Source organism: Anthonomus grandis, chromosome 1 (assembly GCF_022605725.1).
Source record: "Anthonomus grandis grandis chromosome 1, icAntGran1.3, whole genome shotgun sequence".
NCBI classification, from domain to species: domain Eukaryota; kingdom Metazoa; phylum Arthropoda; class Insecta; order Coleoptera; family Curculionidae; genus Anthonomus; species Anthonomus grandis.
Genome location: NC_065546.1, coordinates 36,833,085 through 36,850,493, shown reverse-complemented (window position 1 = coordinate 36,850,493; position 17,409 = coordinate 36,833,085). Strand labels below are relative to the sequence as shown.

Here is a 17,409-nt window from a genome sequence, read left to right as displayed (position 1 = left end):
GTAACTGAACAGTGTTACACCACTTATCCACTATGGCGAAATCTTGACGATGTCTAGAATTGTATGTGTGTACATCCTCAAACGATTTTAACTTTTCACAGATATAGCTGGGTAACAAACGATGTTTCAATTTAAATATAAACAAAAAGATATTAAACTTTATACGTTCAGTCACAGACATCATATTTAGGACACTTAACATACATTTAATTGGTGTATATCGATCACATTTTAAAATCAGTCTCATAGCTCTATTCTGTATTACTTCCAACTAGTGTATTTTATATTGTGGCAGACCAAACAACAACGTGGAGCAATACTGCAAATGCAGAAGTGCAATGCTATTAAACAAAAGCAACTTTGTGCTCATGGAGAGGTTTCTTCCCACTCTGGTGATAAATCCAACTTTTTTGGAAGCATGACGTGGTCTGCATGTGCACAAAAGTTTAAATTGGCATCTAGAATAAGACCCAAATATTTAATTTCACTCTCATAAAGAATGCTGTCCCCATTTACAGTGATGCACACTATCCACGTCTATTTGATAAAGTCGTGACTTTTTGCCAAATATGCAAAACTTCGATTTAGCTGTATTTAAACACAATTTGTTATTGCAAAGCCAGATAAATAAACTATTCAATTCATTATTTAGGTCGATTTGCATTTGCTGTAAGTTTTTGCCTATAATATACACCATTGTATCATCTGCAAATAATACCACCCTACACTTTTCAAACACTTTTACCATATCATTAATATTATATACAGTAGAAATAACAATGGACCTAATACAGTTCCTTGAGGCACACCATAATTAACAGAAACACACTGAGATATACTATTTTTAAACATTACACGTTGGACTCTGTTCGACACATACGACTTAAACCAACTCAAAGCATTATCCCTAATTCCTAATTGCTGTAGTTTGTTAATTAAAATTTGTCTATCTATCGTTTCGAAGGCTCTCTTAAGATCTAAAAATACCGCTAAAACAAGATTATCACAGTCGATAGCTTTGAGAAAATCATTACAAATATTAACGCCAACAGATTCACATGAATGATGCTCACGAAATCCCGACTGTCCAGGAACAATTATTTTGCCTTAATCACAAAACTCAACAAGTTATTCCTTAACACAATTTTCAAGGAGCTTTTCATAGACAGGTACCGTGTTAATGGATCTTAATTCATTATGCAAATTTGTGTTTTGTACTTTGGGAACAGGAATAATAGTAGACAGTTTCCAATCATCTGGGAAAACACCGTTAGACGAAGAAGTATTAATAATATCTAACAATCTATTACCAACCACAAGAGAGACATCACAGAGGACATGTTTTGATATACCAGATGCACCACCACCAAAATTTTTTAAGTTTTTTAGAGTATTTTTCATTTTTAACATAGAGACAGGTTTGACTTTAGAAAAAATGTTAAACACGGGGGGCCATACAACATTATCTAATCTGTTTCCGCTTTGTGGTATATTATTTATAATATTCTCGACACTCTCTACAAAATTTTTATTAAATCTGTGGGATATAACTTCTTCATCTTGGAGTAATTCTAAATTAAAATTAATTTGCTCCGGTAGTGTGCTACTTTAACTCGGCAACAGTGTTTTCAAATTCTTCCATAGTTCCTTCGGGTTCTTTTTATTAGAATCTATACATGAAAAAAAATAATTTTCCTTCTCTATTCTGATTTTGTTAACTGTAAAATTTCTTTTAGCCTTATATTGATTCCAAGTATTTTCACTTTTATCAATTATCGCCCTCTTATATAAATTATCTCTTTTACGCATAAGTTCTCTTATCTCCTCGGTTAACCATTTTTTATCCCTATATTTTAATATTTGTAAACATTTAGTCCTCGGACACATTTTATCTAAAATACTCTTTATGTCATTCACAAAAGAATCAGCCAATCTATATTCATCAGAGATACTGTTATTCCATTCGAATGGAAGAAGTTCTTCTTGTAATTTTACAGAATTATAGTTCTTAAATGATCTTTGATATGATGCAAGTTCTATATATTGATCTTTTTTTTCATTTGGGAGAATTCATAAAATAGAATGGTCACTAATTTTGGGTGTTATATGTACACTATGAGATAAATGCTTGTCATTGGTAATTATAAAATCAATTAAAGTTTGGCTAGCAGAAACGGTTCTAGTTGGAGTTTTGACTATCTGTGAAAATCCATTTCTAAATATTATGTCCTTAATTTTGTTGCCGTAGAAAGTATTTTTAAGCAGATTAAAATAATTACATTTGTTCCATTAAAGTCACTAACTTCATCTAGGTATTGATCAAAAAACTACAAAAATTTAGCATCATCTTTGTTAGGTAGATGATATAAAGCAGAACAGAAATACTTATCACGAGACACAGACATTTCAAAAGACAGTAACCAGACAAAACTTTCAACACATACTACTTTTCTAATTCTATATTTAATATCACGCCTAATTAATGCTAAGACCCAAGACGCAGACAAGAAGTAATTGATTAAAAATAAGCCTGAAAAATTTGAACTTTGATGCCTAAGCAAGCTAAAACTTTTTCAGAAAAATAGCTTCTACCGCCTGGAATACTTAAATGTGGGTTTAATAGACTAAAAAAGGATACAAAATAACCTCATATACGTAAAAGGTTTAGTTTTCACGTCAGAAGTTTGAAGTCAGAAGAGAAGAACAAAGAAGTATATAAATTGATAAGATATGATTTTTACAGCTTCTTTAATGGAGGAGAAAAAGAAGAAAAAAAAGATGACAAATTGGCAAGAACAGTACGAGAACATAGGACAAAAAAAGATAATAATTAGAAACGTTTCTGAACATTTGAAACTAGATTCAATTTTTTTTATGAGCTGAACAATTATTTATACCCTGCACGTCTGTCACTGATTATAAGAATTTAAATATATTCCGGAAAAAATGTAAGCGAGGAAAAACTGCTAGAGAGGTAGAAGAAGAGTCAGGAGAAGAAGAAGAAGAAGAAGCATAAAACTATAGTAGAAATTGAACCAGAAAAAAACAAATAGCTTTAGTAGACTAGAAAAAAGGATACAAAATGGCCTTATAAAAAATTAAATATTTTTCTGTTAAAAACTTAAAATTGAATTCAGCTGCCTGGAATACCTACGTACCTAGAAAAGCTGCAATATTATCAAAAAAAATTAAATGATGGAAATGTTCCTGAAAATTTGATTTAAATGCCTATTAGAGCTATAAAATTATGTGAAATCTCTAACAAAGATGCCTGGAAGAAATAAATACATATTTGACTGAGTATAAGAAATTATCAATTTTCCTAGAAATATATAAAATAGGTTTAAACTTCCTGAAAAGCATACATTTTTTTTTAATCATTTGAATAAACTGCCTTAAAACCCATTTTTAATTAACTATAAGGGATTAAAAATTTCCTTAAGAAAACTGGTTTCAGCTGTCTAGAAAAGCTAAAAAACCCTTTATTAAACCCTTTTTGTAAAATGTTTCTAGAACGCCAAAAGACGAACATTGTAAAGAGAAATAATAGGAAGAAAAGTAAATAAAGAACGAACCAGAAAATAAAGCAAAAAAATAAAATGATTAAAAACGTACTTGAAAATTTGATTGAATTGGTTTAACAAGCTGAAAAGTTATTTGAACCCTCTGGAAGAAAATAAAAATCAGTTTAACTACCTGGAAATATTGACCATCTCTTTAACTGGCTATACAAAGTTAAACCTTGCCTAGAATAAAAACTTGAAAATCAAAAATTACCAAAAAAGAACAGGATATGAACAATAATAGAAACTGTGCCGAAAAATTTCTATGAAATGTTTAGACGGATTGAAAAGTTAAATAAACTCTACAAAATTGCTTTGAATGCCTGGTTTGCGTAAATACGACCTCAATTGGCAAAAGAAAGTTACAAACAAAAACTAAATAAACAGACAAATTTCGACAAAAATAATATTTTTTGGGGCCATTACTTACAGCTTTTCATTTAGAGGAGAAGAAGAGGATTTTAAGAAAAAGGCAAGGAGAGAATTGAGATTTTATAGACAATTGCCTGAACGAGTTGAAAATTACCTAAAAATATTAGGCACCTCTTAAACTGACCATAAAGAAATCAAAGAATTTCCTTGAAAAAGTAACACTTTCTTTGCTCCTGAAGTAACACTTTCTTTGCTCCAACACATCTTTGACTCTCTATAAAGAATTAACATTTTTCCTAGAAATACCAAAAATTGGCTTTCTAAAAGAGCGGAAAGATTACTAGACTTTTTTTGCAGCTCTTTCTGCAAAATGCTTTTAGAGTGCCAAAAGTAAAATATTGCAAAAAGAAGGAACAATAAGAATAAGAATCAAAAAAATTATTTTAATTTAATAAAACAGTAAATATTGACAAGAACCAACTCCAGAAAATAAAATCCTATAAATGCTTGCTAATGAGGCATAAGCCAAAATTTTTGCTTAGAGATAATATCATTAAAATTTAGGAATTGATTCCGATTTTTACTGCCCATGATTTTAACCTACTGTTTGACGCAGTTTTTAAAATTGTTACCCGATTTGAAAGCCGTGCCTTTCTCCGCATAAGCAATAATGCCCGTTGAAACGTAAATCGTGCCAACGTATGCCCGATTCGATCAGATAATATTCGTTTTCCGCTGGAATTCGGGAATTTGAATAATGCCAGCCAGGCAGGGAAAATTAAATTATCCAGGATTCAGTACAGTGGGGAAATAACTGAGAAAAATAGAGTAATTTTTCACGTTAAAATATTAGAACGATTTATGTACATGCAGTAAACCAGTAAAGATTTAATTATTGAAGTTAAAGAAGAAAACCTTTTTCAATATTTTTTCCTAAATTTATATATTTACCACGAAAATTATAAATGACACACAGATAACATTCTTATGGCAACTAAACTACAATGATAAACTAATATGAACTGAATTTTCACCCAATATACCAATTCGACGTTTAACCTTCCCTGACAATATCTAATCCATCCAAAAATATCATTTTAATGAACTAATAAGATCGTATCTAGGGACGATAAAGATAATTGCGAAAGAATTTGTTACTTTGTAATAAATGATCGGGTATTTTCGTATTGTTATGAACTAATAATTAATAGGTGATTATTTCGGCAAAAAAATATAAATTTTCCACATTTTTTAGATTAGTTTTCTTGAATTTTGATAATTCAATTTTTTTTTAATATTTAGCTTCTGCCTGGATACAATTTAAAAAGAATTTTACTGTCCGGATCAATTGAAAAAATAAATTCAGTTGTACGAACTCCAAATGAAAATTGCTACTATATTATTGGAAAACGTAAAAATTAATCAGGCAATAATTATATAATAAAAATTAATCATCAATAAAAATGATCAGTTAAAAATGTTGAGAAAAAATAAAAGTGGTTAATTTAAACTTAAAATTGAAGTTGGTTTTAACGGCGTTTAGGAACTAAAAAATCATTTACTGAAAAAATTTAGGAAACTGGCTGAAAATAATATTTTATCTTTGTAATCTGGAAGAATTAGCTAAAATTCTAAAGGAATAACCAGAAATGGCTTTAAAAGGCCCTATCTATAACTGATCTGATTGGGAAATAATTAAAATTCCTAGGAAAAAAATTGAAAGTGGCTGATAGAGTTTTATATAATTAAAGATTTTTCTGGAAAAACATGAAGAAAATAAACACTTTCCTTGAAAAAAATTAAAGCTATTAAAGTTTACTTTAAATATACTAAAGAACGAGGTAAAAAAAAACTTGAAAATTGCTTCAATTACTTGAAAAAAAATGCTTTAAAAAAGATTTATACCATTAAAAACAAGATGGCATTGAAAGTGATGTAAAAAAAAAATTGAAATTGGCTTCAAGTCTTGTATGAAAATTTTTCTAACTAATAAAAAAAACAAAATATTTTTGAAAAAGGATTCTACCGCTTAGAAAAGCTGAACGAAAAATTACCTCAATTACATAAAAAACAATGAAAACGTAAGTTAATGCTTATTAAAAACTGTAAAGAAAGCTTCAACTTCTTAGAAAAACGTAAAAGTTTGAAAAACTTGTTAAAAGAATTTTTTCTGGAAAAACTAACTAAGAAAAAAACTATAAATGGCTTTAACGGCTTGAAAAAATGCAAAAGCTGTAACTGATTCGACTAGGAAATATTTAAGAATTTTCCAAGAAAAACTGAAAATATATGTCAAGCCGATTCAAACATGTTTTTGATGAAATCGGCTTTTATTACTTAAAATAATTGAAAAAAAAATTTAAATAAACAATTTTCTTCCTGAATAAACCTAATCTAATTAAAATATCTAAAAAAAAATGTAAAATGGCTACCAAGGAAAAACTTAAAGAAAATTAACAATTTTGTTGGAAAAATGTAAACTGTTAAAGTTACTCTTGAAAAGGACTTTGCCTATCTGAAAAAACTAATAGATGACTTTAGGAATCTGGTAAAAATTAGAAAATTACTTTAGCAATCGGATCTGATGGGGAAATAAATTAAAACATTTCATGGAAAATCAAAACTTGAAAATAATATCTGAAAATTCCTGGAAATGTGAAAAAAATGTACTTTCTCCTACTACTGTGCGTAAAGTACTCACTTTACACACTTCCCAGGGTTTATAAAGTATACGTGCATTACGTGATAATAGATCTATCTGGCCACTCAATTAAGCCATTAATTAAGGTATATAAGAATTGTAGATCTGCCCAATCCCTTCTTTCCTCTAAAGATTTTACCTAAAATCTTTCAAGCAAACGATCATATAAGCCGATTTCCGGATACACACTTTCGCATTTAAACCAAAAAAATGTAAGCATTGTAAACATTTTCAGTGTATATTTTTTCAAGCCCTTGAATATTGTTCTGGATAGTATGGCGACCAGACTTGGGAAGAATATTTCAAAATTGAACGAACATAGGTAATACAGGAGTTCAGTGATATTCCCAAAGAATGGGAGTTCCTGACAATAAAACCCAGCTAATGACAATTTTTTCTCTGTGCATGTTTAATATATTGATGTTTGTTCAAGATAAGGTAACACTATACAACATAAATATGTCAGTAAAAGCTAGGCTCATTAACACAAGAAATCAATATCTTAGCTGTGCTAAAGCCGGCGCCACACGATGTGTCGAATACCTTCCAACGTTGGACGCACAGCGATTTATCGCATCGTGTAGCCGTGCGCTGGTGACAAACATGTGTTCAACGTTGGTCATACGCAACGTTCGGGCCGAAGTCGGTAAATTTGTCCCGTTTCAAAGGCTGCTTCCAACGTTCGGCACACGACTTGCCATATGGCCACACGAGATGTTTAGTTATCTACTGATTTTCGCACCAGGTCAATGTTGTGCAGTTTTCAAGAAGTATTATTATTTGTTTGATTGTTTTATTTGAGCGAAAAAAATAAAAAGGTAAGTAGTGTAGGTTTATAATAATTGCAGTAAACTAGTATTTATTTGAATTTTTCTTTTTGCTTTTAAAATGAACAATTAGAGTTTATATTATATATAATACATATAGATTTTTAGTATATATAACTATATATATTTAAATAATATGAAAAATAAAAAAGTAGGTAAGAAAAACAATAATTTTGAGTACTTAGTATGTTATACAGTGCATCCCAAAAGTAATGTCTAAATTCATTTAAAATTCAGGGGTGTGTTCGAAAAAAAAACTTCGGACACGTCAATTGAGATTGTATGTTGCGCATTTTTTCCAATAAAAAAAAATATACAGGGTATGCCATGTAGGCGGAGCTAATAGCAAATTTCTTATTTTAAATGGGACACCCTATATATTTTTTACGATTTATAATCCCTATTAAATTCTGAGATATTTGATATATTACCCCATTTTTTTTCTTTGATACTTTTGAAGATATTGACAAGTTAAAACTTGCCATCTCGGTACTTTGGCTGTAAAATCCAAACGGTTTAAGTTAGAACCAAATGGTTCTGACAGGATTTAAAAATTACATCCTCGGATTAAATATGGCGTAATTAGGCTAGGTGTAGTAACTAATTTAAAAAAGGAAAAGGCTTAATGGGTATATTCCGCAAAATTGTAGCCAGGGAGACGCCTGTTTTAATTTTTATAGTAATAATTATTAATAAATTTAATAATATAAAAGTCAATTTAAAATATCCTGTTAATTCCATTCCTTTTAATTTAAAGAGTAATCAATTTAAATAAAAAACCTTACAGGGCAAACATCCACCACCTCCTAGTACGCCTTTTTTGTTTTTTCTGTTGCAATAATTTTGCACAACATAAAACTACCGTGAAAGCAGCAACGACTGCAGTTGTTACGTCTTCGTTATCCATATTAAAAATTTTAATGTAAAGAAGTGAAATAAAACAGCACTGCACTGACGGCGATACACCAAGCTTTAATACAATGTTGGTTCCAATCTTGTAAAGGACGTTACCTATCGTGTAGCAGACACATTTGCCAAATGCTTTAAGTGCAAAAAATTGTATCGAACGTTGGATCCAACGTTAGGTCCAATGGTTGGACGCATCGTGTGGCACCGGCTTTAGGTACAGTCCAACTTTTTATGCAGAAAGTCCACAGTTAATGGGTAAATATCAAGATTTATAATGCACCAGAGTGCTACAAAGGAGCAACAAAAAATTAAAATATTTCTATTTAAATTCCATTTCTAATCTTTTAAAGAATATTTTAGGCATAAGACTGAAAAATGTTGGTACTTCAAAAGTTAAAATTGTATTAAGTCTCTGTATGATTTTGTCAAATATTGTTTTAGATAAATACTTACTGTATCTTTTGTTTCATATCTGTAATTTTTATTAGTATTTAACTTGCTACTTCTTAAGTTTTTTAATTTTCGTTTTAGGCATTTAATTAATAACTGGTTTTTCCGATGGTTGTTGCTATTGTGTAACCAATAAGATAATTTGTTAATATTATTATTATTATTACGCTACTGAATAATTATTCAGCAACAGAAAATATTTAACAACCTGACGAACAATTTACTGCCAAAATACAGACTGTCTCAGCTTCAGAAATAAGCTTGCAAAAATTAGACTTAACAGAATGGCTAAGCAAGGATTATGTCTACGTAGAAACCGATAGGTTTATAATTGCTATACAGGATGGGGTGATTGCTAAGAGAAATTACTAAAAATATATTGAAAGGCTGAATACAGCCACTTGCCGAATTTGCTATAAATCTTCTGAAAAAATAGAACACCTTATGGCTGCATGTGCAATATTGGCACCAAAAGGAGGTATAACTCAAAAGCAGGACTAATATATGAAGATATTGCTATTAGTTACAAATTGAAAAAGGAACAACGAAGATTACAGGTATATGTGCCCAGTGCCATAGAGTTCAAACTCTATTTGAACATTATGATACTCACGGACAAAAGATTGACATAACAGAGCATATATTGAGCTACTGGGCAAATCACATAAGGCGGCTTATTTCCTAGAGGTCGCTCATCCTGGTCACCATAATCTGCAACAGAAAAAAAGCAAAAAAATTAAATAATAAATAATAGTGGCCTTTGAAGCGGTTATCATTATCCCGGTGATAATTTCCGCTATAAGTCTAGCATCATGCAACTTATAACAATTTATTTCCAAGCTTAGATCTAAGACAACCAAACTGCAATCTTTTAAACTACGGTACAAAGAATTCTACCTTTCTATGAAAAATTAATGTTTTCGTGTAATATATTCAACTTTTAAATTTCAACAGCTTGTTCAAAAAAACAATATAGTGCAGTTTTACTTTATTTTAAATATTTAGGCACAAAAATGAAGCAACAACAGTTGTTTTGCACTTTTTACAACCGGTCTTTTGTCACTAAATCCAAGCATGAATAATAATGTGTGTTTTAGTAGTTTTATATTTCAATATAAAATTATATTATAATTATAAAACGAATAAGGACTTACAAATATTTTTTTAAATTTTCTAGTTCAAAATAAGCCGAATTTTTTTGGAGTAAAGTGCTTTAAATCTGAAATTTATGTTGATTTTGACTCGAATTGAAAAGGTCAATCTGATTTCCTCAAAAACCAACTGCAAACTACCCTATAATTCCTGTATGATAAGCGGTTGCTTACTATGTTTGTGATTATCAACACGGTTTTTATCAGAGTAGATTTACGATGACTAATTTGCTGACTTACCAGTATGATATGATCGGTGCTTTTAAGAGATCTGTATTATAGGTTGATAGTATATATACATACTTCTCAAAGGCCATTGTTAGGGTTGGTTATGACTATCTGGTTAGGAAGTTTGGAGCAATGGCCCTTGGTGAGACTTCGTTCAAGTTTTATCATAGATTTTTTAATGAATTGCACACAGTTGATTAGGATAAATAATTATATTTCTAATGGTATTGAAGTATGTATCATCAGGTGTGCCTTATAATTCTCATATTAGCCATGTATTGTTTCTTGCCAACTTGTTCGTAAGAGATTTGAGTGATGCAATTCTTCATTCAAAGCATTTTGCTTTTGCTGATGAATTTAAATTGTATAAACCCATTGAGTCATATGTTAATGCTGAGCTACTTCTTAGGTGTAATAGCAATAGTCTGGAACTGAATGTAAATAAGTGTATATGTATTTCAATGATTAATATCAACACATAATCAATAATAATAAACTTCAGATCAGTTGATACAGATAAAAATGTGCTGTGTGATGGAAAAGTTAGCTTGGCTAAATTTATTTTAACTCTCGCACTTGATTTGAACTAATTCTACATATCTGCAAAAAGTGAAAATAACTTTAACTGTCTGACTAATTAAACATATTATTATATAAAAATTTAGAAAAAACTTCTTGTTAGAAAAATAAATGAAAGTCACCCTGGAAAATCTAAAACGCCTTTAGCTGCCCGAAATAATTAAAAAAGTAAGTTAAATCTTCTGGAAAACTATAAAAAAAGCAGACTGCATAGACCGACTTAAAAATTAAAATAACCTTATGTTCTTGGAAAAATGTGAAAATGGTTTGAACAGGTTCTAAAGACATTTCTTAGAAAATACACGTTTTATTATATAAATAATGCAAATTTTTCTTCTAAAAATTCAGAATAAAGAGGATTCATACATTCAGCCGCATGTATCTACACCCAGAATGCTTTGAAAAAGGATTAACCCTTTGGGATGTGATTTACGTCGCAATGGTCTAATTTATAATTCACGGGGTTAGGGTGCTTACGGAAAGTCTACTCAGTGAACTTAATACCAACAATATATCAGGGAAATAGGCTTGAGAGACTTTTAGAATAGGATAACTGGGAAATAATTACAGTAAGAAGTTGAGAAATTCTTGAGGTTTGCTATTTTAGATTTATCCTGTAAGGGTTATTAACAAAATCAATGTAAAGGCGGAGTATTTACTGGAAAATTAAATGGAAATGGAGAAATTACTTGAAATGGCTTTAATTTCCTTTGAAAACATTAAAATTACTTCAATTTTCTGGAAAAAAAATTTAACACGAACTCGCTGGATAAATTGAGTCTGTCTTTAAAAATAAACCTTAATATTGTCAATAAGTGTTAAAAAATATTCCTAGGAAAACATTGAAAACGTCTAAAAATACTTTTAACTTGACGGTTAAATAGGTATCAAAATGGTAGCAATTACCCGAGTGACCTGAAAAATTATGTAAACTCTCTGAAAATGAAAATACGCTATTAACTGATGAATAAGAAATAGAAAATTGGCTAAAAGCAATTAAAAATAGTACTGGAAAATGATTAAAAGCGTAAACATTTATCCTTAATGAAGAAAAAGTTAGTTGCCAATGTAAAAATTAATTTTTATCACTTCTTGTGGATGTGGCAACAACTTGAATATTGATTATTGACATTGGGAATGACTGCCCTGATAAGCTAAAAATTTACGTAAATTATCTGAAAATTCCTTGAACATAAAAATGCCTTTTTAACTTGTACTATAGAGGAAAATATCTTGTTGGCTGAGAATAATTAGAAATACTCCTTAAAATGACCTTAACTATTAAAAAATTATTTAAAAATTAAAAATGTTCCTAAAAAAAACTAAAAATTGGCCTTTTTAGCCTAAAAAATCTTGAAAATTACTTGAAGTACTGAAAAAAATGGATATGGTAACCACCTGGAAAAAACAAATACTGCTCTCAAAAAATTAAAATTGGCAATGACTGCCTGGAAAAGCTATAAAGTGACGTAAACTATCTGGAACTACTTGAAAATATTTTTTTACATCGCTGGAGGATTGAATAGAGAGAGAATCTCTCTTTAAAATTTTAAGTTGCTAAGTCAACTGGTCTAAGAACAATATTGATTTTCTTGGCTGGCTCAATTCAAACCTTTCAGACGAAGAAACTCTTCCAAATTTCAGTTTCAGTTCCCTTAGTCAACTGCTCCAGATAAAGAACTTAATATACAGTCCTGTTCTTTAATGTCCCCCCCCTCCCTCTTTATTTTTTGAATGGATTAATTCAAAATATTGAAACTTCGTGGATTGAGCATCGAGGACCCGTGGAATGGCCAGCTCCCTCGCCAGATTTGATATCACTAAACTTTTTTTTATGAAGTTATTTGAAGCAAAAGGCGTACGAAACTGAACCTGCTTCAGTATTGTATTTACGACAGACAATAACGAATATTTGTAAAAATATCGATATTAGTGTATTTGAAAATGTGTGGTGTGAAATTTCGGACTGACAGTTTTTGTGTCAAGAAGTTCAAGGCAACCAATTTCTAGCATCTTCTCAATTGAATTGAATGTATTTATTCGATATATCAAGTTAAATGTATTCAGGTAATTATTAAATGTACCACCATTTTGTAGTAGGTAAAGATATTGAATTTATATTATAGGGTCATAAAGTACTCGTCAGGAGCTTCAAAATGATGTGCCACAAGACTACCCTTTCCATTAAATTTTTTTTCCAAGATGGCGCCCAGCAGCCATCTTGAAATTTTCATCTGTCAATTTTACTTTAAATCATAGTATTCATTCATCAATTACATTACCTCTAGTTTCAATATTTTGATCAATTGATCAAATTTGAATCAATTGATACGTTCAAAAAATAAAGTGGGGGGGGGAGGGGACATTAAAGAAAAGCACTGTATAAGAAAATAATAAAACAGAACAACTACTCAATCAACTACAACTACTCTAAAAACTCAAGAGACTTATCGTTTGCCTGCAAAATAAACGTACGGCTTTAAGTGACTAAAAAAATTGGCAAAAAATTAAAATTTCCAGTGACTGCCTGGACAAGCTTAATTAAGTAAACAATCTGGAAATGAATGCTTTTGACTGGCAGGAAAAAAATGAAAAATTATCTTACAACATTGAAAAGCTACTAGCATTGCCGTTGAATTAACCCTTACGCTACCCGATGTCACAATTGTGACTTCCTTATTTACTAGTGTTATAAGGATCAAAAAATGTTTAATCTGGTTAGAGAACCGTGCGACATGATTGTGAATAGTGCATTTTATAGGTGGGTACGCGCAAATCATTTATTTTGCCGGGAGTGCATTCTTGTCATAACCTGAAAAGTTTCAGATTATTTTCAAAAATGGCTCGTGCAGGTAAGTTATTATTTATTTATAGAATTTAGGGGAAAAAAGAAGTGCTTAATATTAAATAGGTATAATAAACTTCAATTAAGGGTATTGTTTTTAGAGATTGAAAATATCTTTAAAATTCTTGATTTCAAGAATGATTTTGTTATGTATATCACAATTGTGAGCCACGAGAGTTAACGTGGTTTGGTTTTAATTAAGTTGGATACAATTAATTCTTTGTTACAGGAAGAAGTAAGGAAATTATTGATTTGGACCATCTAAGGGATGACGAGGAGGCATTGTTCCAACTTCTAGATAAAGTTGGGTCGGATTTAGAGTCCGAGGATGAAGAAGATCAGTTTGAAATTCACGAAAAGATCCCAATTGTAGCACCAAATGAAGCTGATAGCTCTTTAGATTCAGAAGATGATTTACCCCTCATACATTTCCAGACTCTCCAGTGGAAGCATGGAAACCTTAGAAGCAAGGATTTTCCTGTAAAAGAGGACTGTACTTTATCCATCGTAAAAACTCCAAACGAATATTTTGCTAAATATTTGGATGATGATTTTTTTGAGTCAGCCGCAAATTTCACTTCCGAGTATTTCTTGCAATAAAATGCAAAAGAAAACAACTTCACCTCTCAAGAAATAAAGAAATTTTTCGGAATGAATGCTTTGATGGGATGTATTCATCTTCCAAGGATACATATGTATTGGAATGGAAAATATAAGTTCCCATTAATTGATGAGGTCATGACCCGACAAAGGTTTTACATGATACGGGTAAATTTACATGTCGTTGACAATCTTAGCGTATCAGAAGAGGAACAAAAAAAAATAGATTGTGGAGAATACAGCCAGTAATTGATTTGGTTTGCAATAGATGTAAAGCCATTGAAAGAAAAGAAAAGACAGCTTTTTCTATTGACGAACAAATGATTCCTTTTTTGGGAAGATGTCCGGTTCGACAATTTGTTAAAAATAAACCAAGACCAGTGGGAGTGAAGAATTTCATTCTTACGACATCCGACGGATTGGTATTGGATTTTGAAATCTACCAGGGCAATACTACCCCACTAAAAGATAGGGATTTAGGCTTGGGACCCTCAATAATATTGCGTCTAGTAGAAACATTACCTTAAAATAGTTACCTGTATTTTGACAGATACTTTTCAACTATTGCTTTGATGAACAAATTGACGAGTTTGAATATAGATGCAACTGCTACAATTATGTCCAACAGAGTAAAAGAGTTTGATTTTAAAAAAGACAGTTTAATGATTAGGGGAGAGTCAGAAGAAGTTGTTAGAACCGATAATAAACTTTGCATTACAGAGTGGAAGGATAATGAATCTGTTTTAATGATATCCACAGCTTTTGGAAGACAGCGGGAAACTGAGGTGCAACGATGGAATAAAACAGAAAAAAACGTTCAGGCATAGCATGCCCAGCTGTTGTTAAATCATACAACGAAAACATGGGTGGTGTAGATGTTTGCGACCAAATGATGGAATACTATCGATCTTTCTTTCGAACCCGGAAATTGACTCTTAAAGCCATCCTACATTTGTTCGACTTAGCAATAGTAAACAGCTGGATGGAGTATCGAAGGGATTGTTATAGTCAAAACCTTCGAAGCAAATATATTATGGATCTTTTGGAATTTAGACTTAATTTGGGGGAATATCTGATTGCCGGTACTAAGAAGCGTGTATTGTAGGAAACAGAATGCCAAGAAAATATAGAGGGACTAGAGACTAGTTGAAGGAAATGAAATAAAGAGAAGAATGCCTTCCAGTTTGCCCTGTGCAGACAAACGCTTTGATGGTTTTGAACATTGGCCAAAGAATGAAGAAATGAAGAACCCAGTTAAATGCAGGTTAGAATTTTTCTTTATCTCGGTACTGTAAGGGCTATGGGCAGTTTGTTTGCTTGCAACATCTCTGATGCAATGATGTCAAATGTCTATGTAGAAATAGCAAAAAACATACTTTAGAATATCATAAAAATTTGTCACTTATTTTGACAGACGCAAGACAATACTATTCCTCTTTAATAAAATATGAAGAATTTTTTGTTCATAAAATATGATAAGATACTCTATAAAGAAGTCAACATTGAAAGTTTAATCAATGTAGACAAAGTCACTATATTAGAGAAAAAGGCAACAACATCGCAACGCCGCTCGATCGCATTGTTGATTCCACCGACACAAGTAATCTTTACCAGTGACGTCGTCAAAAAATATTTACATGATAAATATTTATTATTAATAGATTGTGCTTTACATCTTAAACAATTACCATTTATGAACTCTTTATGCGTTTTTTTAACGTACTTTATTAAAGTAAAGGTACTTATCCAATAAAAAATTATATTATTTATACATTTTTATGAAAATTAAATATTTTATAATTATTATAGATTTCTTAATAAAATTTTATTATTCTACGTTTATGACGATGGTTGGCCCTTGATATGATGTTGAGACAATATTAGTATTTACTTGTGAAAAGATCGGCTTAAATCGCCTTTTTCTTATGGTGTTGCACAAACAGCACAAGTTTTTACTATCGTAACAGTTCACAAAAACACTCAAATGCGTCTTAACCAAAAACTAAAGAAAAAACACAAAACTTCACAAATGTCGAATGTAAACACAAAGCCGTTTGTCAAGATGACATTTTGCAAGATGACATCAACTTTTACCTGCCGTGTTGCCATTTCAAATTTTTTAGAAGCAGTTTTAGAAATAAGAATGTTAATTTTTGTTGCTTTAAAGATGTTATTTTTGCGCTTAGAATAACATATATCTATTTCTACGTTTTATTTTTAATCTAAAATCTAACATCAATAAGTTAAATTAACATTATTATATGTGTTGATATATAGCTGAAAATATCCTCATTTGAAAATGCATGTAAACTTGACAACAGAGAATCGATGAATATGTTTGCAAACAAAACACCCCTCGTGCCCCTGCACACATGTTAAACTCAAACAAAATTTTTGTTTACTAATTCTAGTCTTTCAATGTTCTAAGAAAATTATAGAAAATACTTTGGTCTAAAAAATAAAAATGAGTTTAAGAGCCTAGGGTCCTATGGTTGGAACCTTTGGTGCCACACTTGAACTACGAGACAGTTTTACCACTAACCAAAACTCTACATTTTACTCTCGCCACGTGTCGAGAGTAAAATAAAGAATTTTGGTTAGTGGTAAAACTGTGTCGTGATTTGATTACCCTAAGGCTAAAGATATTCCTAGAAGAAATCAGAGATAAGATTTAGGTTTTCATGACCTTAAAAATTATTTGAAACTGACTGAAAAAAAAATAATGTGGCAGCAAACTGGAAAAACTAATATTGGGAACGACTGCCTGGACAAACTAGAAATGACGTAGACCCTCTGAAAAATTATAAAAATGGCTTTAATAGCCTAAGAAATGAAAATAAGTTTTTAAGTGGCCAAAAAAAATCTTTTATTGGGTGAAATCAATCAAAACTACTTCTTGAAATTACCTCAACTGCCTGGGAAAAGAAAAAAATATCCTAAAGGTTATTAAAAATTCCTAGAAAAAAATCTAAATATTTTCTTTTATGGACTAAAAATCTTGGAATAATTAAACAGTTTAAAAAATTAAAATTGCTCAAAAAATTAAAATTGGTATTACCTGCCTAAAAAAGCTAAAAAATATGTAAACTCTTTAGACAAATTTTAATATAAGCTTAACTATCTAGTAAATAAAAATACGCTCTCAGAAAAAATTAAGAAAGTAAGTTGTCTGAAAATTATTGCT

At 30.6% G+C, this 17,409-nt stretch overlaps 2 protein-coding genes across 5 annotated transcripts in view; one reads left to right on the top strand and one right to left on the bottom strand.

Moving 5' to 3' along the window:
* LOC126738206 (ankyrin repeat and fibronectin type-III domain-containing protein 1) overlaps window positions 1-17,409 on the top strand; it is a 495,291-nt gene that overhangs the window by 125,293 nt on the left and 352,589 nt on the right. The gene's annotated exons all lie outside the window — the stretch shown is intronic.
* The window catches only part of LOC126738277 (uncharacterized), a 31,760-nt gene that overhangs the window by 2,466 nt on the left and 11,885 nt on the right, over window positions 1-17,409 (bottom strand). For 2 of the 3 annotated variants that reach the window (XR_007661276.1, XR_007661278.1), the window contains exon 8: window positions 9,436-9,533. The exons of the other annotated variant lie outside the window; for it this stretch is intronic. The gene's annotated coding sequence lies outside the window, so the exon portion shown is untranslated. The remainder of the gene's footprint in view (window positions 1-9,435; window positions 9,534-17,409) is intronic. 3 annotated transcript variants of the gene reach the window in all.